The 27,084-nt window shown below is 43.3% G+C and overlaps 1 protein-coding gene across 1 annotated transcript in view; it reads left to right on the forward strand.

The window, feature by feature from the left end:
• LOC119659140 (uncharacterized protein CG43427) overlaps nucleotides 1–27,084 on the forward strand; it is a 501,449-nt gene that overhangs the window by 9,955 nt on the left and 464,410 nt on the right. Inside the window, exon 2 of the mRNA XM_038067074.1 lies at nucleotides 4,891–4,911. The gene's annotated coding sequence lies outside the window, so the exon portion shown is untranslated. The remainder of the gene's footprint in view (nucleotides 1–4,890; nucleotides 4,912–27,084) is intronic.

Here is a 27,084-nt window from a genome sequence, read left to right on the forward strand (position 1 = left end):
ATTTTCCGCACTCGATCGAGCCTTGAAATAGGTGTAGTGTAACATTTTGAGACCTTTTGCAAGCTAACAAAAATTAAATTAATGAAAATTAATGACAGAATCGGCGCCCTTGTTTGTCCATATATCCAACCCAGCAGAAATGTCGAGAAGGCAAAACCTCCCTGCATCCAGAAACTTCCACACATGTTGTCTCTTTTCGTTTATGTCTCAGGGACAAGTATGAATTGGTAGATGATATAGTTGAAGCAACACGTTCTAACAAGTATTATCGCCACTAAGTAGAAGGTCAGTGACAGTTCCCAAAAGAAATACCAGTCATGGTACTTATGCACCTGGAGTGTCCAATTTGAATTGTTGTTTTTTTTTGTGAGAGCGAGTTTCATTCAGAATTGCATTATCCTTTGAGGGCAGAACAGCCACGAAAAGATGGGAGCTCGACTTTTTTTCATTCAGATCAGCAGAGAATTCTTGACGCACTAGAAAATGAGAACTATAGACTAAGGCTCTGAAATCGACTGACAGTGATGTGGTGTACAACGCTATACAACGAACTTGGTGAGCTCTTTTCTAGTTTTATTACAACTTCTATGTGCGACTGCAGTGTTTCTGTGGTAAGAAAGTGGGCTTCCTCCAACGTTATCCCTCGGCAGGTTTTCGAAAAGAATGCGGATATTTCCCGATCGATATTAATGCTACTGGTGTACAAGGCGAACATAAAAGCCAGTAAACAGGAACAGCACTTCTTTTACACACTAAGTTCGGTTTAGTTAATCGAGGGAAGACAAAATATATGTCAAAACATCAAGAACTTGACACGGGGCATTAAGTTGTCCTATATTAGGACCTTCTTCTTCATCTTTTTCTTCAGCCTTTGTCTTGTTCACAAGCGGCGTCGACTTGTCGTGATCGGTTTCGCCATTTCGCTATTATTAACTATATTTGTGCAGATATCAGTATGGAAGGTATTTCGGAGCCCAGGCACCACATAGTGGGAGCTTCCTGTTTTTTTTCAGATTTTTCGGTTAAGTAGTTTCTGAGAATGGCTCCCTTAAAGGAATGATCACTTTCAACCCCCCGCACTCCCCAACTTTCTAACAAATGTCAAAACTAAGACCGGCTTCGAAAAGTACTAATCGAGACCTTTAATTTGATACTCCAAATGACTATATTTGATGAAAAAAATTTACACCCCCCTTTTCCATGTATGGGGACCCTATTTAATTTCGACGTAAAAGGATGTAACTCACTATATGCGTGAGCGTTCCCACCTTTCTACCAAATTTGGTGTCAATCGCTGTAATCGTCTCCGAGAAAAATGCGTGTGACCGACAGACAGACATAAACCGATTTTAATAAGGTTTGCATTGCCATTATCGGTGGGACATTGAAGGGGAGACACATCGGAGTCGGTTTATCGTCAACTGGATGATTTGTGGTGGGACGCTAAATACGTATCGAAACGGAGTTGCTTCAGTGGCTGAGGAAACACCATTGCCCGATTGAGCAGTCAAGAGTAGTTGTGGGGCGGAGGAGGTTAGTAATCATGGGAATCATTTTTCATTGGTTGGCCATCTTCCAAATTATGGAGGTATGATGTAGCAGCTTGTCTAGTTGATTCCCCTGAAGTAAGTGTTGTTAGCGAATGGATGTCCTGGTGTTGCATTATCTCAGTGTCGAGTTGCACACTGGCAGCGTTGCCCGACTTGGTTTGGTTACTACATAGAATCTTAGCGGAGTGTGCATACTGCTAAGAACCCTACGAGCCTATATTAGTATTCATTGTTGTTAATGAGTTTACTCGAATTATATCCTGTTACGCGTAACATTGCCAGCTGTTTAAATAGTAAATTAAAGTCTGTTCAATGGCTATCTTCAAACCCTGCCACCGTGCTCGTCTAACAAACAATATTTCCAATCAAAACTCTATTAACGTGACAATACCCCCGAAATCAAAAAAGACAAATGGCCCAAATATTCTCTATCAATTCCTCATCAATTACTCAACACCAGCCGTTATCAGAGTCAACTTCCAAACAAACGCCACCAAAATACCCAGAAAACATGCCATCATCGTTGCTGTTGTGTTTTTCACCTTTCGCTGCCGCAATTTTTAAGTGCTAAATTCCATGACAGGAAATTGATAAAGTCTTTGTAATACCAGGCTCGCCTCTTCTATCAACAAACAACCACGTCGGCGTAAAAAGAAAAGACTAATCACACGAAAGTCCGATGAAAAATAGGAAAAAAAATATCTGAAGAATTGCTTTTTCTAAGTGGCTCCAATTTGCTTGTCATGTAAAAAAATTAAAATAGATTTCCGTGCCTGGAAATGGTGTGACACGGTGATTTCCATGGACGGTGCATCGCCAAAAAGTCATTACAGTAGTATTGCGACATCGAATCAAAAATCTTCCTAATTATGGCAATGGGTTGCAGCGATCAATGGCAAGTTTGTCCGCCCCCTCTTTGTGGATTCGTGTCTTTCAAATTAATTCGGCCGAAAATGGACCTGCTGACGGCTCTAATCCATGAAAAATGTCGACTTCCATTCAAGAACGCGCAATGTGTGTAAAGTGAAAGGGAAAATTTAGTTACGAAAAATAAATTGTTTTTTTTTTTTGCTTTCCTCGTTCCAGCGTGTTTCTGTCTTCTGATTTCCACCGTCAGACTACAACGTTTGAGTGCACTTCAAGCTCATTACCTTTGCCAGTTCATTACATTTCCCGGCCAATGTTATCACGAGTAGAAGACCAGATGAAACTCATACAGAAGAAAGTCTCTGAGGTTGGAAATGGGCGGACTACCTGTTCCCCTCAAAGCGGAAATTTTCCTTGAGATAGTGCAATTACGCCGGTGTGAAATGAACGCAATGTTTCCCACGGAATTGTGTTGGAGTGTTAGGTTTGTTGAGGCCCAGAAAAAATAGTACCTACACTGCCACCCGTAACAAAGGGCCCCTTGATTATAGGATTGTGTGTCAAGTTGCACGGAAGAGAAGATGAAATATTCAACTTTTAATTGTGTAAGATACAACCATCTTCTCGGAAACGATTGGATGTTTCACAAGAGAGTTTTCGAAGGGAGGATGGGGCTGTGATTGTTTACCACGAGAATTCGGTCCCAAACCGTCAATGATTCATCGAAGTGAGTGTTTGACGACATTTGCTTTTCTGCAACATCCGCACCTTTCTAGCATTGGAAAGGTCATCATCTCCGTAACAATCAGTCTGAGTTTCAGGCCATTCACTCACCTGATCCCAACCTTCCGTTCGAAAATACCAGCACGAATGGGTTGGTAAATTGCCTTTATACATATCGAAATCACTTGTACCATCTCACCTTCCATCAAACCTGTCTCCGGGAATGGTCAAAAGCATAACTACCTTAGTTCTAGGCTCTCCTCTTAGTACGTCTCAAAAGAACATTTCCATGTTTACTTCTTTCCGGCTAGAGTAAGAACTACCGTTGAGAATACTGTAAAGTACCGTACAATGCGTGTGCACCCATAGCGAACCTAAGAACGCCTCTTATATGTACATGGATCCCGCGGAGGCTTGACAGCCGACACACTATACTCTTCTATTTCCCCGTAGAGTTGAGGTAACTCATATTACAAGAATCGAAAATTACTGATGACTCTGCATTTAATGACATTTGTGTCCGGTTCAGCTCTTCACCGATCGACAATTTGACTAACCGTCCGGTCCCAACTTCAACCAGTCAACCGACGGGGGATCACCCCTCTTCTAAGTGCTGATTTTCAACGAGTCATTCACAGTAAATTAAACAAAACTGAGGAAACCTGAAAGACGTTTGGATATGCCTCGGAAAGTGTTGAGTCCAATGCATCAAGGCAGAGGCAGTGGTTCGAAGACTATTTGGCTTCAACCCGAACTCCAGGAAAATTGAAAAGCGACCGGATTATCTTATTGGTGCTTATCTACTCACTTTCTAAACAAATAAGTCCCAGCACCTCTTTCTCCCATAGAATCTTTTGAGAAGTGAACACACCTGCACCTATTTTGATCCCAGTGCGCTCCTACCCACCTCATCTCACACAGAACTGCATTCGTCGACTGCAGGTTAAGAGTCAAATAATCCACAAAGCAACATTAGCAATCTCCAAACTCACCATGAAGAACTCGTAATGGGATTCTACGCTCATACGAGGTCATTCTAGGTAGTTTGTTTCTAGATAATGGCCGTACCTAAACTCTCTAAGCCATCATCGATGAAACGAAGATGCCTGGTCTGGCTAGTTTTTATGTTTCTACATGGATGGATTCGTTAGGGCGCTTAAAAGTTGAAGAGCCAGTCTTGAACGAATTTCTTGATTTTATTTGCATTCCGTTTGAATTTGGTTTATATGCGCACAGGTAGAATGGGCCGGACAGCATGGTGGCACTGGTACAGGTGTGCAGCATCCGAAATATCCATGCACCTTGCATCGCCAAACTAGACAGTCTGCAGACGTGTTGCCCCTGAATTTTAAGAGGTTTATGGAGTCAGCTTTTGAGAAGTTTTGAGAGTCTGACCAAATGCATTTTCACATATGACTTCTTCCGCTCTCTCCTCTGACTATTGGCAACCGGATTTGTTTTGTTGTGATGTTCTGGAAGATCGAGCAGAAGACGCCTTGTTAGCTTTCTCACGTGCATTCGTACCCTTGATCCCATTATTGTGACTCATGTGACTTGGCGAAAAATTCCATTCTGGCCAATTTTTGCAGTATTTTCTCACACTTGCATTTTTTATCGACAACTGCTTCTAGAATTTGAATTAAAAAAGATCTTTTTATATAAATATCTTGGAAAAGATTTATTTCTTCTTTAGATTTCGATATTGTTAGATTCAAAATTAAAACCTGCGTTTTGTTTGTTCTCATTTCAGATCCATTGCTGAGGATTAAAGGTACGGGAGTGTACAACATCAACTGCTCATACCAATTAATCAATTAATAAGCCAGAGAAAAATGCGTGTGACGGACGGACAGACAGACAGTAAACAGATTTTAATAAGGTTTTAGTTTACACAAAACCTTAAAAGTCACAGGATAAATTTACTCCCATTACGAACAAAATATGGACATTCCCAACCTCTATTGGGTCGCATCTATCCTTGTGCACCATCTTAGATGTCGCCTTCTTCTTGATACTCTAAGTAATAGTTTGAAAAGTCGGAAACTCGGAAGCTCGGCGCTTCAGATATGAAAAGTTTTGTTGATCTTTTATATAGTAATATTCATAGCTCGTAGTGTATTTACGTTGAACGTACCCGATATTAAATTGGATGTGATACTGACATTTTACCTTTTACGAAGTACCAACTTGACGTAAAAGAGACAACTTTGTTAGCAATGGTAGGATTTCCACCAAACTTTCCAGTATATCCATATTGAAGCCTACATTAATGCAAAATCAGACGAGCTTCTGATGAACTTAAGGGAGTTCGGAATCTTCTTCTTTTTTTTTAGCCTTTGTCCCGTTCACAAGCGGGGTCGACGCGCCCTGATCGGTTTCGCCATTTAGCTCTATCGAATGCCTGATCTGGGTGCAATCTTGAGGCTTTTAAATCCCCATCCAGCGTATCAAGCCACCATTGCTTCGGCCGGCCTTTTGGTCGCTTACCTTGATTTCGATGTTCAGAGCAATCTTGGTAAGTGAATTCTCGTTAACGCGAATTACGTGACCGTATCATCGAAGACACCTTCCTCGGAGTTTCTCCACGATCGGTGCAACCCCATATCGATCAAGGATGTCCTCATTTCGGATGTAATCAAAACGTGTCACGGCACTAGTCCAGTGCAACATCTTCGTCTCCATTACCGCAAGACGCTGTTCATTGTTTTTTATAGTCGGTCAACACTCAGAACCATAGAGAGCGGCAGACGGGCGACATTGTCGTCGATCACAAAGGAGACCACGCCACTTCAGCCAGGTCGCGTTAATGCGTGAAACAATTTCATTACGCTATTCTCCATTGGCTAATAACATTGACCCGAGATATTTAATTCGCTCAGTTCTAATCAGGTTACTGCAGAAAAAACTTAAATGGAGAATTAAAACAAACGAAACGAGGAAATAGTGGAAGTGGAGACTGAGCTGGCTGCGTTTATTCGCAGCATGAAAATGCGCCCAGCGAAGGATGCAACAAGGGCTGAAATACCCGACGAGACATCGGCACGCGCAGACGGAGAGAGGGACTCGCAAAGTGATGCGGCACCTGCAACGCAGATAGGAACCCGGACGATACCACACAGTGCTATAATTGCGGAAAGAGGCACAGTGGAAACTGCCGAAACTAATCAAATGGTTTCGAATATAAGCCGAGTGGAAGGACTGTCGACTACTCTAGCGCAAGATGCAGAGGAAAGGCTTATTAAGAAATGCACGGCAGTTGTGAAGCACATGCGATCTGCGAGGTTCCTCCAGAAAAACGTCGGCAAGGGGGTGAAAAACGGGCTAATGGAACTGGAGGAGCTCCTGGACAGGATTTCGTACTATAGGCAGACATGGAAAGTAAGACAAAATCCGCAGGAAACACAAACAACCGACGAGAACACTACGAGTACCAAACGGATCGCTGACAGCGCATTGCAGAGCGAACTTGGTAAAAAACGAAAGGAGGAAGGGACATCTGAAGGAGACTTCACTCAGGCACTCTCCAGGGCCCAAAAGAAGAAAGCGAAGAGGAACAAGAGACAACAATACGTCGCGCCATCAGAAAAACCTCTGCCTAAAATTAAAGCGGACACGAAGGACGGAGGAGCAAAAGAAATGGTGAGGAGACGAAGGAGAACTAGATCCTCAGCTTCGCTTATTAAGTCAACGGAAGACAAGACTTTTAACGAAGTTCTCAGTGAAATCCGTTACAAGATTAAACCTGGAAATAACGGAGCAGAAGTGGCTTCCATTCGTAAAACGAAGGATGGTGGAGTCCTAGTCGAACTAGGCCCGAAGACTATAAATAAAGTCACGTTCTGTGAAGCAGGGGCTTCTGGGAGAAAAAGCTTTGGTTTCCAGCCTGGAACCCACGTGTTCTTTGGAAATCCGAGGCCTTGACTGTGTCATAGAAAAGAACGAGGTAGAAGAGGCCATCAAACGCGAATGTCCAGAGGTAACCAATGTCCGGATTGGTATCACCTCTGCGGACTCCCGAGGCCAAAAACTCGCTGTGGTGGAAGTTGCCGAGCAATCCGCGAGGAAGCTTCTAAACGGCGGGAAAATAAGAAGTGGTTGGGTAGTGTGTAGGATACGAATTCTGGCCGCCCCAACCAAATGTTACACATGTTTGGATTATGGGCACGCATCTGCAAACTGTCGGGGACCTGACACAAGGGCAACATGCCGTAAGTGCGGTCAGGCAGGCCATAAAGCGAACAGCTGCAATGAAAAGGAAAGCTGCGTCCTATGCAGGGACTGTGGCGCGACTGATGAGAGTGTTGCACACACGTGGGATCGGGGCGGTGTCCAGATTTCAGAGAAGAACTGGGAAGAGCTAGGACACGGTCAACATGATTCGCATCTTACAAATCAATATGCATCGAAGGGCAACCGCTCACGAGTTGCTAGCGCAGTTCGCTGTGGAGACCAAAGCTGATTTAGTACTCATCAGTGAGCAGTACCAAAACAAGGGGCCAGTTTCATGGCACCCTGACATATCAGGTACCGATGCCATCTGGGTTCTGGACGGCACCCTCCTTAGTGTTCTTGCCCAAGGCCGAGGGGGCGGCTTTCTCTGGATTCAGTGTTCAGGGATAACGTTTTTTAGTGTCTATCTTACGCCGAATGATACGAAACGAATTCTGGAAATGGCGAGAACAGGGCTGGTAGTTCTAAACACCGGATCCACCCTAACGTTCCGGCGCCTGGGCTGCGAGGGAAGCATTCCAGACGTAACCTTCGCGTCGGAATCACTGGTGTCGCTGGTGGACGAGTGGCGAGTTCTGGAAGACTTCTCGGCAAGTGACCAACAGTACATTGCTTTCGAAGTGGTGGACATAAAATCTCGGTGTGCGCCACCTCGGCGATCTTTCTGTGCATGGAACGTCGCCAAAGTGAACACCGGGAAGTTTGTCGAAACCCTGGGCGCGATTGCGCCGCAGCTGACTCTGTCGTAAATTCAGTTATGAACCTGATAACGACGGTCTGCGGAGCCTCCATGCCCAGGAAAGCATCGAGGTGCGGCAAACCTTCCATGTATTGGTGGATAGTGGAAATCGCAGAGCTCCGAAAGGAGTGTCACAGGCTCCGTCGCTTAACACAACGTCTAGGCGAGCGGGAGGAGGCATGTACCATAATGACGGAGTACAAATCAGCCAAAAAGAGACTCCGCAGCGCAATAAACAAGATTAAAGCTCGCTGCTGGCAAGATCTGGTCGACGGGGTGAATGGGGATCCATGGGGACTCAGTTACAAACTGGTAACCCAAAAAATCGGGGCTCTGCGGAAATCCTGTTCACTTAAGGCCGAGCAGATGGACCACATTGTAAGGGCACTCTTCCCTGCGCACCCCGTATGGGATGATGACGTCGGCGTGGAGAGCCTAGAGGCTGTTTACTTTTCTCTATAAAAGAGTTGGAACAGGAAGTCCTCTCTATGAAAATCAAGAGGGCGCCAGGACCCGGTGGTATTCCAGCAGCGGTATACAAACTGGTATTCCAACACCGGCCAGACCTACTGCTAGGCACATTCAACGCTTGCCTGAAAGATGGCATTTTTCCTGCTCGTTGGAAGGTTGCGAGGCTTGCGCTGATCCATAAAGGGAAAGGCGACCCCAAATTGCCGTCTTCATACCGCCCACTATGTATGCTTGACACTGCTGGGAAAGTACTCGAAAAGCTCATCAGAAGTAGACTTGGCACACTAGACAATATTTTCAACGTGCCGAACTATCTCTTACGGATAGTTCCGTCAGGGTCAGGTCGGGGGTAGCACAGGGATCCATCCTAGGGCCGGACCTCTGAACGCTACCTATGATAGTCTACTTAAACTCAACATGCCAGAAGAGTCGTGCTTGGTCAGATGCAGATGATGTTGCAGCCCTTGTTGCTGGACGCCCTGTCGAACAGGCGCAAAGCAGACTCAGCATATTGATGCGACGGGTAAGCGGAGGGATGACTACTCATGGTTTCAACCTTGCACTGGAAAAAACCGAAGTAGTCATCCTGACTAAAAAGAGAATTCCGACCCTGCGTCCTATATCGACTCAAAATCAGCGGTAAAGTACCTCGGGTTGACTCTTGACTCAAAGATGAGCTTTTTGAGCAAATCAAAGCAGCAGCGAACAAGGCTGTAGCTGGAGTTTCGGCATTAAGTAGGCTAATGGCAAACATTGGGGGTCCTACGTCTAGCAGGCGACGTCTCCTAATGAGTTCAACGCAGTCTGCCCTGCTCTACGGCGCAGAGGTATGGGCTGACGCTCTTAACAAGGAGGTATATCGTAAACGTCTCGCACAAGTACAGAGACGGCGAGCTTTCGCGTCTCTGAACCGGCCGTGATGGTGATCGCGGGAGTCATCCCCGTTTCCCTTCTTGCTAAGGAGCGTCAAGCCATATACAAGCGCAAGGGAGGTGGTTGCTCGCGAAGAACGGCAACAGACTCTAGACGAGTGGCAACTCTCGTGGCGAAATGAAACTAGAGGCAGATGCGCGGCTCACCGGCAACTTAAGTGCGTGGCCGAATCGGAAGCATGGTGAAAGACTATTTCCTTACGCAATTTTTAACTGGGCATGTCTTATCTGCACAAGATTGGAAAGGCGCGATCTTCGGATTGTGTGTTTTGCAATGGAGTTATGGACGACGCCCACCAGACTTTTTTTTCTTGTGGAAGGTCGGATGGGGTTCGTCAGCAGCTCTCTCCAGACAACATTGTCGAACAGATGGTGAGGAGTGTTGACAGGTGGAGCCGTGTTGCCCATTAAGTTCGAGCCCTTCTCGTTGATGAAAAGAATTCCCTGATTTGAAGGCTCCGCAAGTCAGGAGATTTCGGGGACTAGCCCGAAGTAATGCGACAAACGGTTCCAGTCTAGCTCTCTGACGATGGAAAGGTGTTTAGTTGGTAGTCCGACGTCGTACCGAACCGGGAGTTCACTGCGTGCGTTAATGCATTCACCTACCCTAACCCCCAAAAGAAAAACTGCAGTTGACCGCACTGAGCAATTTAAATATCTTGCGTCAATGCTATCGGCCAATGGAGAACTGCGGCATTCTCCTCACAAAGGGAACACAAAACCTTTTATAACTGAAGCGTCAAGCTTCCGGTTTTCCGACTTGCGGCGTTTTACGTCTGACTCCTTAATGATCTCTACTTCGACCTGACCCTTGGTTCGCTCGGAACGGTTACTTGGCGCTAATCTTTTCGAATCCTTACTTTTGATTGAAATGAATTCGTTCACTTAGGAGTAAGTTATAATAATGGCATTATGGTGTCCTCATTGCAGAAACAACCCTCTTTTTCATATTCGCTCATTTGGGTCCCATGATTTCTAAGCTATTTCAAACCGGGATCTGTTTCAACCCTGTGGAGAATATGAATCTGCGAAGCGAACTTTTTGCTGTTGTTATCAATGACTTGGCTTCTGAACTAGTTTGTGTCGATAGTTGTCCCGCTTACCTTTTTCTTAACTATGGTCCACTTCAGGCTGCGCCACTTTTAATGCATTGCGTTCGAGGCTGCTAATATTAATTGGCATCAGAAAAGACAGTTATTCCACGAGAAGAGAAATGAGTTTTGATGCTTTACATGTCATACTCTGGCCAAATCATACCAAGATACCTTTTTACACTTTGGTGAAAGCCCAGTCACTCCTCCCTATTTGAAACTCAATTAGAGTCCAATGGAACAAAGAACTCCATTGAAGCCAATCAAATACTAACCGATCTAACGGATCATTAAATTGTATTACCTATTATCATTGTAAATAAACCACTATCTCTTGTTGAGAAAAAACAGAAGTAGCCATTTAGTAACTTCTCCATCTTAACCGTTTCCCGCACTGTAGGGTTCTAAGTTGAACGTTCTAAGTTGTGAATTGTTCAACACGGGGAAAATTATCTTTTTCTTTTTGTTTAAAAAAAAAAAGTAGCAGCATAACAGTTCTGCCTTTTTTCCTTATCCATGCTCCTCTGTTTTTCGCACATTGCTAAAATGAGAACCATTCGGGACTGAGAAAAAGAATCAATCCCCGTCGATTCACCCAGAATGAAGCGAATGTAACGACCAAACATCCAAACAAAAAGATAAAAATTATGATGAGTTAGCTAATTTGAAAGTCATACAGCGCACAGAATGCGCTAAGGTAAACCACACTAAAATGTTCCAATGGCCGTTCTTGGAGCAACACTAAATTGCTGACTGTGTAGAAAACATGATAATGGATTGCCTGTTCCGTTACACCAAGATATCATAGGCTGATAGTAGTCATCACACGAGCAGCCAAGGAGGAATACGATTATAATATGACGAATAAAAAATATGCATAGATGTGTGTACGTATTTAAAATGCAAATCCCGAGAAGATAGGTTCGCTCAAGTTTCTGCATTTAACACTGCTTTCATAAACATCTGACGGGTTGCGGTGGTTCTGCTTCTAATTCCGTCTATTTTGCACGCTCATCAATCATACATTCTATTCTACTGGGCGGGGTACCATCTTCATATTAGTCGACCTGGTTTAGAAAATTGTGCAGGCGAAATGCCCTTAAAACCTAGTGGTTTTGGGGTTCTCGGATGTGTGGCGTTTTGTCTTTAGTTTTCCTCTTTGTTAGCGTAATCGGAATAGGTAGAAACTTGAAGCATTTAGAGGTAAGTTCTTGCCGGAGAAGAAGACTAACGAAGACAAGGTCGTGAACGAACAATGGTGGTTTACGACTCGTCGCCATTGGACTTTCTGATCAAGAGGAGACCTCGTTTCGAGATGTTTTGTTAGACTTTGTTTCGGTGTTCTGTTTCATTTGCTTAACATTGGACCGACCTCCATTTATTCTGATTAGGGGAGAGTTCTTAGAGTTTAGTAGGAAAACGGCCATAATTCGTTTTCACTGCGATTCCGATTCTGTAGAGTTGCATAATACCTCTTCTAGCCTAGTTTTATTTACGAATAGTAGACGAAAAGTAGACCTGTCCAGGTATTTGTCAACCTTCATTGAATTGGGCCTGTAGGCACAATGACTTCCCTGCAAGAGATTCCTTCTTCTTCTTCATCAAGGGGTTGACAAACCAAATCGGTCTTTGACCTTGATCCCTTCACTGTTCCTTTTTACTTTGGAGTTCCTACCTTTTCGCTATTGATTATCCGCCGTTTCTTTTTTTTTTATCTAAATTTCCCCATGCTCTGGAGCGTGGTAACTCTCAAATCTCTGGTGCAATACTAGTGGCCTTACACACCTCGATGTTCATCCTGCCGAGACAAAGAGGGAAATTTTCGACAGAATGGGCATGTTAAAGCGATGGTTTGAGTACTGTGATGAACTACTGAACAACCAGAACATCGGCGAATTGGAGGTCCCGCCAACTGAAGCCGATGGACAAATGCTGCCACTGTAAAGTATAGAAGAAACAGTCCGTGCAATTCATCGGATTAAAAATCATAAGTCGCCTAGAGCCGATGGAATTACAGCCGAATTGGTTAAATATGGAGGCGACCAATTACATTAAGTGGTTCATCAACCTGTGCTCAAGATGTGGGACAGCGAATCAATGCCTGACGACTGGCAAAGAGGTATTATCTGTCTCATATATAAAACGGGGGATACCACGCAGTGCAGCAATTATAGAGGTATCGCGTTGCTGAGTACCATCTATAAGATATTCTCCGCTATCTTGCTAGGTTGGATAGCCCCATACGCTCATTTGCCCATACCAAAGAGACTTCACTAAAGGCAAGTCAGCAACAGATCAGATTTTCTCTCTGCGACAAGTGACGGAAAAACTGTTGGAATATGGACATCAGTACAACCATTTTTTCATCGACTTTAAAGCCGCCTATGATAGCATAGCCAGGGTAAAACTGTATACGGCATGAGAGAATTCGGTATCCCGACGAAATTAGTAAGACTGACTGGGGTGACCCCGACCAATGTGAGAGGTCAGATAAAAGCAGAAGGATCACCCTCAAGACCATTTGACAAGGAGATGCCCTATCATGCGCCCTCTGTAACTTGGCCCTGGAAAAAGTGATCCGGGATGCTGACGCAAATGAAAACGATACGATCCTTTTTAAGTCCACCCAACTACTGGCCTATGCTGATGATGTCAACATCATGGAAAGAACGACCCGAGACATACAAACTGCCTTCATCCAGATCGAGTCGGCGGTGCGAGATCTTGGGCTGTACATCAATGAAGGCAAGACAAAATATAGTTGGCAACGTCAGCGCCAAAAACCAACCAATCAACAACATCAAACCGCACTGGTCAAACGGGAAGAATAAAGATAGAAGACTACAACTTCTCGTATCTAGGCTCAAAAATCACAACCGATAACAGCTACGATGATGAAATCCGCGCACGGTTGTTATTAGCCATCAGAGCCTATTTCAGCTTACAAAAACAGTTCCGCTCGAAACGTCTCACCATAGGGTCAAAGCTCTTACTGTACAAGACAATGATCTTGCCAGTTCTCATTTATTCCTCGGAAACTTGGGTTCTTAGCAAGAAAAATTGCGAACTCTTGGCCGCGTTCGAGAGAAGAATCCTCCGAAGAATTTTTGGCCCCCTACATGAGGATGGACGATTCCGTAGCCTAGATAACGACGAAATCTATGAGCGACACCATGATTGTCAAGTTGTGGATAAAATCCGACTCAATAGGTTACGGTGGGCGGGTCACTTAATCCGTATGGATGAGAACGATCCAGCTCGGAAAGTCTATAAGGGCAATATCTATGGTAGAAAGAGAAGACGAGGCAGACCCTGCCTAAGATGGAGCGATGGCGTAGGCCAGGACGCCAGACAGCTTTTAGGGATATCGAATCGGTGGACTTCGGCGCAAAACCGGGATGTCTGGAGTTCCTTATTAAGGCATCCCTAGACCGGATACCGGTTGTTGCGCCGTTGATGATGATGATGAATACTGTTGGTACTAATTTAAATGTAGTCCTCTATTGCCGTGCTCATGATTGACGTTGTGGCGAAATTCGGTCTTTTATTTTCCCTGTTTTTTAACCCTGAAGATCAATCATGCGGTTATGCACTTTTCTGGTTTACTGTCTTACAGGGGCTCTCTTTGTATTAAACTTTTCTCTTGATAAGGGAAATTAAGTGACTGGGTACAACAATCATCGCTTATGGCTCTCAATCATTTTCGCAGTGTTTCCCATTAGCTAAATTCACTGAGTCCCTGGCAGCCAAAGTAATTGGCTGAACAATTGTCCCTTTCCGTGTGCACATATTTCGTTTTGCAATAATGGCTGCGGTATTTTAAATGCCTAAAATAACGAGAAGCAATTTATTCAGACTGTCACGTACAGTCTAATGACTATTCGGGACTATTCATGAACAAGTCGGGAAACCGGAAGCTTGAAGCTTCAGGTATAAAAGTTTTTGTGTTTCCCTATGTGGGGAGCATCACGCAGTTCTCCATTGGCTGATAGCATTTACTTGAGATATTTGAATCGCTCAGTTCTGGCAATGGCAGTAACCCGCCCAGAACTGGACGATTTAAATATCTCGGATCAATGCTATCAACCAATGGAAAACTGCGTAATGAAATTGCTTCACGCATTAAAGCAACCTGCGTGAAGTGGCATTCCACACGTCTCAAATCTAAAATGTACTGCAATGTCGTCCGTCTCTCGCTCTCATATTTTGGAAAATATTTCAACGCCTAGATTTCATCTAAGCCCACCACCATGATTTTTTTCAGATTTTTAAATTGGGTAGTTTCCCAAAATGAGTCCTGTCTCACTTTAAGTGCGTAGATTTCACTCGCGCACTTTGTAATTCACGATAAAACTAATATCAGTTTCGGAAAGAACTAATCGAGGCCTTTCATTTGATACCCTACATGACTATATCCGTTGAAAAAAATTGTTGAATCTCCATATATCCATCTCCCCCTTTAAACTCCACCTAAATTTATGTCATTCGCTGTATGCGTAGGATTTCATAGTTCCCATCTGTCTACCAAATTTCGTTCGGATCGGTTTAGCCGTTTTGGAGAAAAGTGCGTGTGACAGACAGACAGACCGTGAATCAACTTTAATAAATTTTTGTTTTACACAAAACCTTAAAAATGGACGGTTTGCTCGCGACGAACAATTAACTCAAAGTCCTTATTGGTGCTTTGCTTTGTTCTATATTACCCGCGGGAATTTGGCGCCACCCTGGAACGGATCAGGGAACACTTCGAAACTTTGGTGAACAGAAAGCAGCTTGTTTGCCGCTTTGGATCCTCCTGCATTGACTACATTAACATCCTGCGGGTTATTTTGGAAAAGTCCGCCCATTTTGGATTTTCGATTCACGTGCTCTTCATAGATTTCGAGAAGGCTTTCGACGGCACCGGCAGGTAGTGTGTCTGACATCCTCTACGCAGGATGGGCGGTCCGGAGATTAAAGAGCGACAAATGATGGTGCAAAATGAGTTCCAAAAGGGAGTTCGTCAAGTTGCATCTTGTCACCGATATTTCTTCTTATTAACGGTGACATACAGCTTTGCGGAGGACCTGGAGGAGTTTAATGGGCCATGCTATCTTTCCTCTTGATGAGAAGGCGGAAGGTCACACATTAAGGAGGGCCGACATTTCTTGATTTCATTGCCTTAGTTACATCAGATAAGTAGATAGTATTTTAGGGGCGTTCGGTAATAAATGTGTTCAAACCATATGATCGGCCGGAAGTTAGACGCATGACCGTATGATTGGTCGCCTTTCTACGATTCAATTCTATCGAGTCTATATGCGTTGTTGGGTGCTTTCCGTTTCACCTCCAAGTGGGGCGTAGACTTAGGATGGCTTCAAGTGCCGCAGGCGACGTAGTACTCATTGCTACAGTAATACTTAGGCAACGAAGCCTCTGTTTCTACGATAGCAGCTTCTTGCTGTTAGCAAAGTTCAGTCCCGGTCACTAGACGATGCATGCATTCATCAAAATGGGTTTTATAATATTATGGATGTATACATCCAATGTATCCGTTTTGGTGAAAGTCCACAGGTCTTAGCTATCACATTCCTACAGCACCAGAGCAGTCTGCAGGATTTCTGATATTGTTCCTGGATATAGTGCTTCCACGTTAACTTGGTGTCGAAATGTACTCCTAAGTACTTGACTGTTTGTGCCAGTTGGATTCCCGTCCCTGCTAAGGTGGGTAGCGTATAGCTATAGGCCAACTCGACCAGCGCTTTCTTTCGTGACCTCTTGAGACCAAGAAGGATCGTCTTGGGGCATTATGGCAGCTTTCAGTTCCCTTTGCCATCTTTCAAGCGTCCCATTGGACTGCGGATGATACGGGGTTGTCCGGTGGCGTTTGGAACCGAGGAGTTTTCCCAACTGCAAGAAAAGGGAGGACACAAAATGCATTCCCTGGTCAGTGATTATAACTTTCAACACACCGGATCGTGGAATCCACTCTCGACTGAGGGCCTCAGTACACGATTGTGTAGAAATGTCTCTTAGAGGTATCGTCTCAGGCCACGAGGTGAACCTATCGATGATTGTGACCCAATAATTGAAAACGTGCGAGTCTCGCAAAGAATCAATTAAATTGAGATGGATTGTGTGGGAACACTTGGTGGGCCGAAGGAACACACCTACATCTTTGCTTGCATGTTTCATAGTCTTGAACTCCCGTCATGCGGTGCGTTGTCTGGCTCAAGAGTTAATGTTCTTGTTCATGGACGGCCAGAAATATTTTGCAGCCAACCGATTTGTTGTCCGGATGCATGGGTGCATTAGATCGCAAACAGTGTGAAATACTTTCCTTCCGAAATCGACCGGAATATATGGCCTTGCACCCTTGTCTGAGGTTGAGCCAAAGATAGGTAATTTCCTAAGCGTGTATTTGGAGTTGATTTTAAGTCTCTGAAGAACCACCTAGCCTTTCTCTACAACACTTGACAAAGCGTCAGGAACTACGTTTTTCAGACATGTATTGAATGTCAGAAGTGAACTGGTTGATAAAGCTCGGCTGTCGAAGTTGGTGAGGACACGCTTTATCGGGGTCCTGTTTCAAACCAAAAGTGATGGTCCGTGAAAACTGTAAAAGCATTAAACTTCGAGGTACGCGGCTAATAACTTACCTTTGTAAGTACTGCAGTTCCGTTGAGCTCGGTTCATTTGTTTGGATAAGAATCCCAAAGGATGCCAGATTTGGTCTATCTTGGCGTAGGACACGTACGGTGTTGTATCTTGCTGAGGGAATGTCGAAGTGTAACTTCCATCAGTTGTTGCTTAATGATCTCAAATGCTTGGATAGCCTCTGAAGACGAATTAGGCATGAGCGTTTGGACTTCGGCAATGACAAGTAGGCATTAAGGATAGAAAAGGGGTAGAAATTTAACATGCCCAATAGCCTTTTCAAATCCTTAATTGTTTTCGGAAGCGGAAAGCTCGAAATTACTTGCGCTTTTACTGGGTCCAGTTAGATGCTTTCAAGTGTAACCATGTGGCCGAGGAATCGCACTTACTCTCACTTACTTCTCGTTATCGAGTATTGGACCGTTTACAAAGATACGTTGAAAGATGCACTCGAGTTGCACTAAATGCTCGGACTCAGGGGTGATATCTTCTAAAAAAATTCCGAGTGTTTTTTGCTGCAAATTTTCCAGACTTCAATGATTGAAAAATGGAATAAAAAAGATGTCCGGAACGTCTTTTAAAGCAAAATGAACCTGAGTTCCCAACTGAACCATGTCTGGAATTCCTTATTAAGGCAGGCCTAGATCCGATACCGGTTGTTGCGTCGATGATGATGATTCACTGACGTTTTGGAAAAAAGAGCGAGCTCAGGCAACACTTCTTCCGAATTTCATCGATGATCACTTGAGTCGCTAATCGCAACTGTAAATGGAAACTACGTTTATGGGAATATTCTTCAAAATAGATATTTTGATTTTAGCGTCAAAGGCTTTAGGTTGCGAATATATTTCGAGCGCAAGGACAATTTTTTAATATTCTCTCCCTAACCATCCCAAATGCTCGCAATAAAACTCACTCGCCAATCTATTCGCACAATATTTCATTGCAACTTTTTCTCGGTAAAATTAACAGGTTGAATGGCGGTGATGCATTGGTGCGAGGAATTAAGAGGAGCGCAGTATCGTCTACGCGACGACAGTCATGAATGGTTAATATTAAATTTACGTAACACACTTTGAAATTGCAACTAGCACTCAACGTCAGGGTTAAAATTTCTAGAAATGGAAACATGGTTCCCATCAGTGTGATGTATCATGTCTCTAAGAAACTTGTTGGGATGGCATCCTATAGTGAAGGAACTTGAAAACCTACACTACGTCATTACAAATGTGACTTTTGTATCTACTTCAACATTTTCTCAATATCAATTTAGCACTTGACTGAAGAGACCACCAGCGTTGACCTCGCCGGACAACACCACGTAAATACTACCTCACACGTGGGTTTTTCTCTGTCCTCCTGAGTATCAACTTCAACATTCTCTCAATTCAATTTGACACTTGTTTGTAGAGACTACTGCGTTGACCTCGCCGTACAATACCACGTAAATACTACCCCTCAGTTGAGTTTTTCTCTCTCCAGCATCGTTATATGTCAGTGAAAGACCCGATCGCGATGACATTCTCTTAATGTCAATTTGGCACATGTTTGTAGGGACCACTGTCGTTGACCTCGCCGGAATATACCACGTAAATACTACCTCCCACTTGGGTTTTCCTCTCTCCACCCACCTTCTTTCTGAGCTTTTAGATACAACATAAGCATCGTTATATGTATGTCAGTGAAAGACCTGATCCCGTCCTAGTGATGACCATGCTTTGGATTTGGTTTGCCCTTGGAGGCTTATTTAGACTTTGTCTTTATATATTTTCCTGGTTTTAATTGGAGATAGCACTTGCAGTAGTAGGAGGAGGGATTATGCCTATACGGCTGATCTTGCTCCTTGTTGAGTCCTTGATCTTATCATTCTTAAAACATCCTTGAATCACAAGAGCAAAATTATTTATCAGCATTTAAATGCTTGCTTATTTGCTAACTGCACAGACACTCACCATATGAGTCATAATTCGATTCTTTGATTGCTTTTCCACTTTGTCTGTCAGCTCATTTGGGTATCTGCCTATGCGCCTGGCAAGTTATTTATTCTTCAAAAGATGACTTTTGTTCGGTAAATTAAAAAAAAGACCAAAAAGATGGAAAAGCATGCCTTCAGCTGGCAAATATTCGAGAGAAAGAAAATCCGGCAAAAAGTGTGGACAATCCGTTGATGATGACAAAAAATTTCTGAAACTTCAACCTTTACCTGGCCTACCGGGTAGGTCGAATTAGTTCATCTGTCATATGAACGGAACATAGTCTGTCATAGCTTCGGAAGTTACACCTGCATCGTGCGTGAATGTGAAGCACTCACTCTTCTAATACTCGACATTCTTACTGAGCGACACCGTACTTTGGCTGATCTTGAATAAACATCAATATGTACTCTTTGGTTTCGTTTTCCTTCTCTACTTTTTGAATAACTATTTCGCCTACACCATGTTGTCTTTCTTGATACTGGATGATTCAAGGCTTGGAGAAGTAAAGACTATACAAAATCAAAGACGTATTTAGACTCAATGTTAGAGCCTCACAGTCGCAACGGTCTACCAAACCAACAAAACTGAGGTTTCTATATAAACCACGTCTGTAAAACCCGCAGAAGGGACACAAGCCGCTGACTCCAGCAGACACATTCCAAGGAATCGCTACAATTGCTTATCCGTTTTCCGTTAAGATTATCCAGAATCTGGGCGTACTTTGTTTTGGTAAGCAGAAATGGTCTAGACTATTTGGTAACTCTCTGTGCCAGCATGCAGGTAATTTTAACATAGAGGAGTTTCTCCTTATTACACTGATGTGACTTACGATCTGCATCGAAAAAGGTGAAGTTAACCAACCTGTGGTGCCTTCGGTATCTCCATAACTAGATCTGCATATCTATGTCCATTACAATGGTTACCATATCGTCAGCATTGCAATGAACAGCTGACTTGTTACTTATCATAACATGCCTGCTATCTCTAAAAAAAACACCTCCTTCAGCATAACAAATTACCTTAATTTTATTTAAAATATTTTAATAAAGTGTTATGTATGAATCAGCGGACTAAATCTCCCAATATCGTGTTCAGCGCAAAATAAACAACACCCATGGTTCAAGTTTTGACAAGGGTGGTATATTTTTTCTGAACATCTCCGGCTGCCCAAAAAAACATAAGATTGAATCAAAAAATAGATAAAATACCAGCACAACAGGATGTTCTGAGTGCATTTGGTATCTTTCCTGTATTAGCTGGCGCTCAAGATTAAAATCACTGAATGACACTCTTGAAATATAGTCACAGGTTGTGCCACAATGACACAACATTTGACGGGAAATTACGTAACTTATTGCCGAAGAAAGATACAATAAACTGCATTTGAATGCAATCGGATTGTGCGCTAGTTTGTACGTATCTAATCGAAAATGATACTATGATGTGAAAGATATTAGCGGGGCATCACTTAGAATTAAGGGACTGGTTGCCGTTCAAGTTTATGATTTAATGATTGCAAGTGTTCATCGAAGAAATAGAATTTCAAAAAAGTTAGATAACAATCTGAATCGTATCTATTTATTCTCAATATATCTAATCCACCTTGTTATAGTATTTCAGAATGTTCCTATCAAGAGATGATCTCTTCAAATTGAATGAGGCTTGAATGCTCTCCGCCCAAGTTCATGACCTTATAAAGAATCACTTAGGCTATCGGCTTTCCCAAGCGTTTCTTCAAAAAAGTACTATCAGTATTAACCGTTATATGGTTGCATTAAATGTCATAAGTGCACTGATAGCTAATTGCGACCTCCACATAGACATTTGTTAATTGACAGAGACTATTATCAGCGAAACAATCGCTTCATTTAAGTTATTAATTGAACAAAGGGATTCCGGCAATGTTCTCATATTTTCCAAGCTATTTAGATAAGATTTTAATGGGCACTCGCCACGAGTGGGAAGACCTTATGTGGTGTTTCGAATGTCACCTTTGGTCTAGTGACAGAACGATTTATTGTTACTGTTTTTAGATAATGGTTGAATTTTTTGTAAATGACGAAGCTTAAGACAAAGACGTTTTATAGGTTATTGTTTTCTAAATGAATCCTTTGTTAAAGCAGCGCTTCTAATGTGAAGGAGATTTAAGTGAAATTAGTCAGCTTTCGAGTGAGAATTATACACAAAAGTGCTAAAATTTGCGGGCGGTGGAGTGGGGTGAGCAGTTTTGATATTTTTATTATTTCACGTTGTAATAATTTTCTTAGAAAGTTGTATGGCTTTCATTGTTTATGAAATATTACCTCTGTGTGATAAAGAAATGCAGAAGGTAAGTTTCAATTGCTGAGATTACCGTGCATGCCCACACTTCCACTTCTTCTATGGTGCCACAACCCAAATCGAGCCTTGTTCTCCCGAATGCATCGCCTTCAATTACCTGGGTCCAAAGGCTGCGTCCTCCCGTAAGAAAATCTTAGAATTTCTATGCAATCTGCATCCATTGTGACCTACCAACGTTTGCTTGACTCCCCTTTTGGTCGGCTACAATCCGCTTTCCCTTTCAATACTCGTTTCAGATTTTGACTGGTGTCCATACAGGCGGGTCGTCAAATAACTGATACAGTTCATGATTGCACCAGATTCGCCAGACATCTTTTTCCTTTACGGCTCCAACAATTTTTCGGAGGACTTTTCTCTCGAAGATATCGATCTGCATTTCCGACATTTGCATCAAGGTCCACGTCTCCCTTCCATACAGCAGCGGGGACGAATTAATATCTTGTAGACGCATAGTCTATTACGTATGCACTTTTCTCGATCTCATTATAAGAAGACCGAATAAAATGCTTTATCAGCAGTATTAATCCGCCTTTGGATTTCGTCGTGATCACTTTCCTGACGACGTATTCGAGCACCAGAAGCAGAAAGTAGGGCGAGACAATCCCCTTGCTTAAGTCCTGATATTGTAGGAAAGCTTTGTGCCAGTCCATTTTGGATTTTTACCTGGCCCTTAGTATTAGTCATTGTGGCTTTCACTAGCCAGACTAGCTTAGGTGGGATTTTTAGCTCGATAATTATTCTGTATCGATCATTACGATTTAAACTTTCGTACGCCTGACATATGTCATATTCCCAGTACTTTTCAAGCACATATTTAACTGCGAATATCTGGTCTGCTGTAGATCGTCCGGATCTGAAGACACGTTTATGTTCTCCGATTATGCCTGTATACTCTCTCAGTCACCGTCGTCAGTACCTTGTCGCATGTACACAGCAATGAGATCCCCCTGTTTTCTCAACGCAGGCGATCACATTTTACGTACACTGGATAAGTTACATTTTTCCCTGATGTCTTTAGGTATTTGTTCCGTTGTCCAGATTGTACTGATTAGTTTGTAGATTCGACTAGTGAGCTCTGTCTTTTCTTCTATTAAGGGCTCGGCTGGGATGCTATCTATTCCTGGAGGCTTGCGTTATTTTAATTTAAACGAAGTTGGCTCTACTTCATATAAAGTCGAGGGTGTGGGCACTTGTTCTTCGTTTGAGTTATCCGGAATGACAAAGGGGCGGGAATGTGTCTTCATTGGGTTTAGAAGATCTTGAAAATGCTAAACCTATTTTGCTTTTATTTGAGTCCCGTCGCTGATAATATTGGCATTCTGATCTCTGCAGAGGGTGATTCGCGGTTTCAAACCTATACTGATATATTTCACTGTGGTAAATGCTACTCGTATCTCGTTGTCAATTGTTCAAATTTTTTGTTGTTATTGAACTTTAGTTACTCTCGTCTGCAGATCTCTTTAGCATATCGCCTTAGTTCGTGATACTTGTCTTCTCTGGCACGGGTTCGTCTTTCGATTAGTAGTCGGTGAGCTTCATTTTTCTTGTTAATCGCTTTAAAATAGGCGTTTGTTAACCGGTTTGAAATCAGTTACCAGCAGTCTAAATGTGTTGTTACGAAAAAAGCGACACCGAATTCTCTATTTCCTCGCTTTTTGCCTCTAGTAAATATTGATATTGATATTTACCTCACCAGAGGGGGATGCTAATGTTGTTACGGGATACTTTCTGGAGAAGCTCCCGCAGTGCACCCGTTCGAAATAGGGATCACACATTTAGTGTGCCGTTTGATTCGTCCAATCCGCGGCTGTATCCGGAGCTCCTGGAGACGTTGATATTTAGATAGTGATAGTGATCAGCGCGTGGAGGTAGAGATGGGATTCGATAACAGAGCTGGTAAAATACAGGAGAGGTTTCACAGGATTTGTGCTAGCCGTGTACTAGATCACCGTGTCGCCCTGTAATTCTTACTATCATGTGGCCCTACCACTCACTAGGTTTCGCTATAGCTGACCTAGAGAGTGGGTACACTTTCCTGACAGACTCATCAACCATTTCGTTACCTACTATGCTGTTATGGCATAGTGCGTCAACCATACCTCTGCACCATCGCTGTTGGTTCCTGGCAATGTATCTCAACTCTCTTTACGATTTTCCTAGAAGTTTGCACTCTTCCTCCACTATCAGTAACTCGCCACAGAATTGTCATCCTTTCTCAATATGCGAATTCCAGTTACATGTAAGGTGCCTATTAACTCCCGCTCAGGATTACTACCAAAAAATTTGCCTTGGTTTGTGAGGATCAGTTTGAGGTCAATCTATCGTCCTTTTGGCGTTTCCTTAGTTTTCTGCGGATTGGTATTTCCTCCTTCTGCTGCTTGCTTGATTATTTTATTTAAAACCACTTTCAAGGTTCTAATAATATCCTCCTCTGTCCAGCGGGAATTTATTGATCGCAGATAGGACTACATCGTCTGATTGCGTCATGATTGCTACCATTCCCCTTCTGGGATATCGATTTTTTCCCTAAATGTACATTCATAAGATTGAAGTATTGAGATAAGCAAGAATTTCGTTCGTTCGTTCAAGTTCATTCGGTGAGGTAAGGGGCGGTTCGGAAATTTGCTCGTTCAGCAACGTTTAGCGATGGTTTCTAGGTCATGGGCATAGGTCGCATTGAAAGAAAGAAGGAATGATGCCAGATGTAGCCTGTTGCGATGGTGTGAAAGCGGATGGGGTCGGTGCCGATATAACTTCATGAGTTGTTTAGCGCTTTCATTGCCGGGTAAAAGTCATGCTTGGGTCGACGTATCGGCGAATGTCTCAAATCTTAAATTTACAGCAGTGTCGTCTGCCCTACCGCCCTCTATGGTTCTGAATGTTGGCCGAATATAAACGACAATGAACGACGCATCGCGGCAATAGAGGCGAAGATGTTACGTTGGATCAGTGGTATCACATGCCATTATCACTTACGAAATGAGGATATCCGCGATCGATATGGAGTTGCTCGATCGTGGAAAATTGACGAGAGAGGCGCCTTCGATGATGTGATCATGTAATTCGCTTCCAAGATTGGTCTAAACATCGATGAAAAAGGGGTTAAAAGGGCAGTCGGAAAAACGGTGGCTTGGTACCCTGGATGGGGATTTGAAATTTATCCCTGACTGGTACGGCTATAGAAAAAGCCACCAAGGTCACCCAAATGTTGCCAAAAGCATGCAACGCCACTATGCAAAGAAGTCGACTGTTCCCCAGTAGACAGCCCAACTACTAGTGGAACAACAAAATGTCAATTTTGCGAGCCGCATGTTTCCAGGCAAGAAGTTTTTTCCAGAAGCTCAAGAGAAAATCCGTAGTGATGATCGTGAACAGATGCAAAGACAACTGCGAGGCCGCTTTAAGGAAGCGATTCGCAAAACGAAAAGGAAGTGCTTTAAATAGTTGTGCGAAAATACCGACATAAACCCTTTAGGTGGGGTCTACATGGTGGTCATGACAAGGCTCTGAAGATCACGCCGGGTAACCTGTCTGTTTCCTCACCACGAAAATCCAGGTCATCGAGTGTGTGGTACCTCCAGTTACCGAGGAGGCGCTACGGGAAATATGTGGTAAGATAGATGATAATAAGGCCCCAGATTTGGATGGCATCGCCAACAGAGCCTTGAAGCTGGCAATGAAGGATTAGGCTTGACCTTTTCGCAAAAACCTTCGAAGCGTGTCTAAAAGAAGGAATAATCCCTGCCCAGTGGTAAAAGCAAAAGTTAGTAGAGGGTACCACAGGGCTCGGTACTGGCTCCCTTGCTGTGGAATGTCATGTATAATGGAGTGTTTACGCTTTTCATCACAGGCGAGGCTACGATTGTAGGCTTTGCTGATGACCTAGCTGTAGTTGTTGCGGCAAAACAACCAGCGGATGTTGGAGGTCTACGCGACTGAGACGTGAGAGCGGCATAGACCTGGCTATTTAGAGCCGGATTCACCTCGGCGGATGAAAAAACAGAACCGGCGTTAATAACGGACCATAGAAAAAAACACCGTGAAGGTGGATATATGGTCGTCTCTAAGCCGGCTATCAAGTGCCTGGGGGTGAAAAATTGATGCCAGACTGAGCTTTAGGAAGCACCTAGAGTATGATCCCAGTCGATATTCTGGTGAATGAAATGAGTGTGCTATACCATGCAAGATGTATGGAGGGGCACACCGAGCGCAGCAACATCGCAAGGTGGACGATTGAATTGTCCTGCATGCAGTGAGACACCAGGCGATATCGAGCATGGGTGCTTCACTGCCCAAGGTTCGCGATGGAGAGAAGGAGTCTGAACCAAGCGCTGGACAGGAACGTGACTCCGGAAAGTTGAGTTGCGGAGATGCTGAGTTCAAAGGAAAACTGCCTTACGGTCTGAAAAAGTATAGAATGAGCTAGCGAAGGAAGGAAGGAAGGAGAGAGGAAGCCCCAAGAAAGAGAATTGTGAGTCCCGCGAAGTAATACCTAAATGGTAGTCCCGGGGGACTGGGCCTGGAGAGACCGGGGGTAGTTTTTAGTGGGCGCGATTTTCCACCTTCGTGTACAAACAAAAAAATGCGGCCCCCATCTCGCGTAAGCACTAGTTTTTCTATTCATCAATTTAGAGTTAGACAATTGAACCGCTCCCTAACAAACGCAACCTATTTCAAGGCTGAAACATTTAAATGATTCTCTTGTTGCAAATACTAAAAATTTAGGCTCTCTTTTCCGATGCTGTTCAATTAACAGTTGGCAGCTTCATGACGGGAAAGTATTCTAGTAACCTCGAATTTGCTGCCGCTCGAATTTCACGGTGTAATTGAAATTTCCGCAATTCAATTTTCATTAATTATTTATCATTGGTATTAATTTTAAATCAATAAAAACATAATAACTTTCTCAAAACATACCCGTGGTCCCCTGGAAATAAATTCCTTTTTGAATAGAAAAGCTTGAAAAACGCTAGACATCGAATCGAATCATTTCCGTACCAACAATCAATTTTGAGTGAGATTGGCCGCGGTTATTTTCGGTAAACATTGAAGTCGGTCAGTAAGAACACTTCTCCGTTGTAATTGCAAGTAATTTTGCACCTACACAAAAAATATTTAGGTGTACAATTACTACATATTGCGTTACTCTGAAAACGAGTTCATGGAGTTGATTGCACAAAAAACGTAACTAGAGCATGGATGGACGGACAGAACTCTCTTGGCTCCTCGCTAATAAGTTGGATTTAGCATCTTAAGTTACACATGCGCCGCAATGTTCCGAACCAGGCATTCCTTAGCGAGATGGAAGATCGTGCTTGGCGGCATGGATCAATTAAATGATCACCATCCGAAGATACCAACCAGCTATAAAATATCGTTGATATCACATCTCGCATTGGTATGGATCTGATGCTGCTTGGCCAACCTTGAATGCCTTCAATTTGCACCGTTCCTCATTTGCGCCCCCCGGAAAGAAATTCCTCGAAAAAGAGAAGAAAAGTTGTTGACCTTACCACTTCTGGCTCATAA

The sequence above is a fragment of the Hermetia illucens genome, chromosome 6, assembly GCF_905115235.1.
Source record: "Hermetia illucens chromosome 6, iHerIll2.2.curated.20191125, whole genome shotgun sequence".
NCBI classification, from domain to species: domain Eukaryota; kingdom Metazoa; phylum Arthropoda; class Insecta; order Diptera; family Stratiomyidae; genus Hermetia; species Hermetia illucens.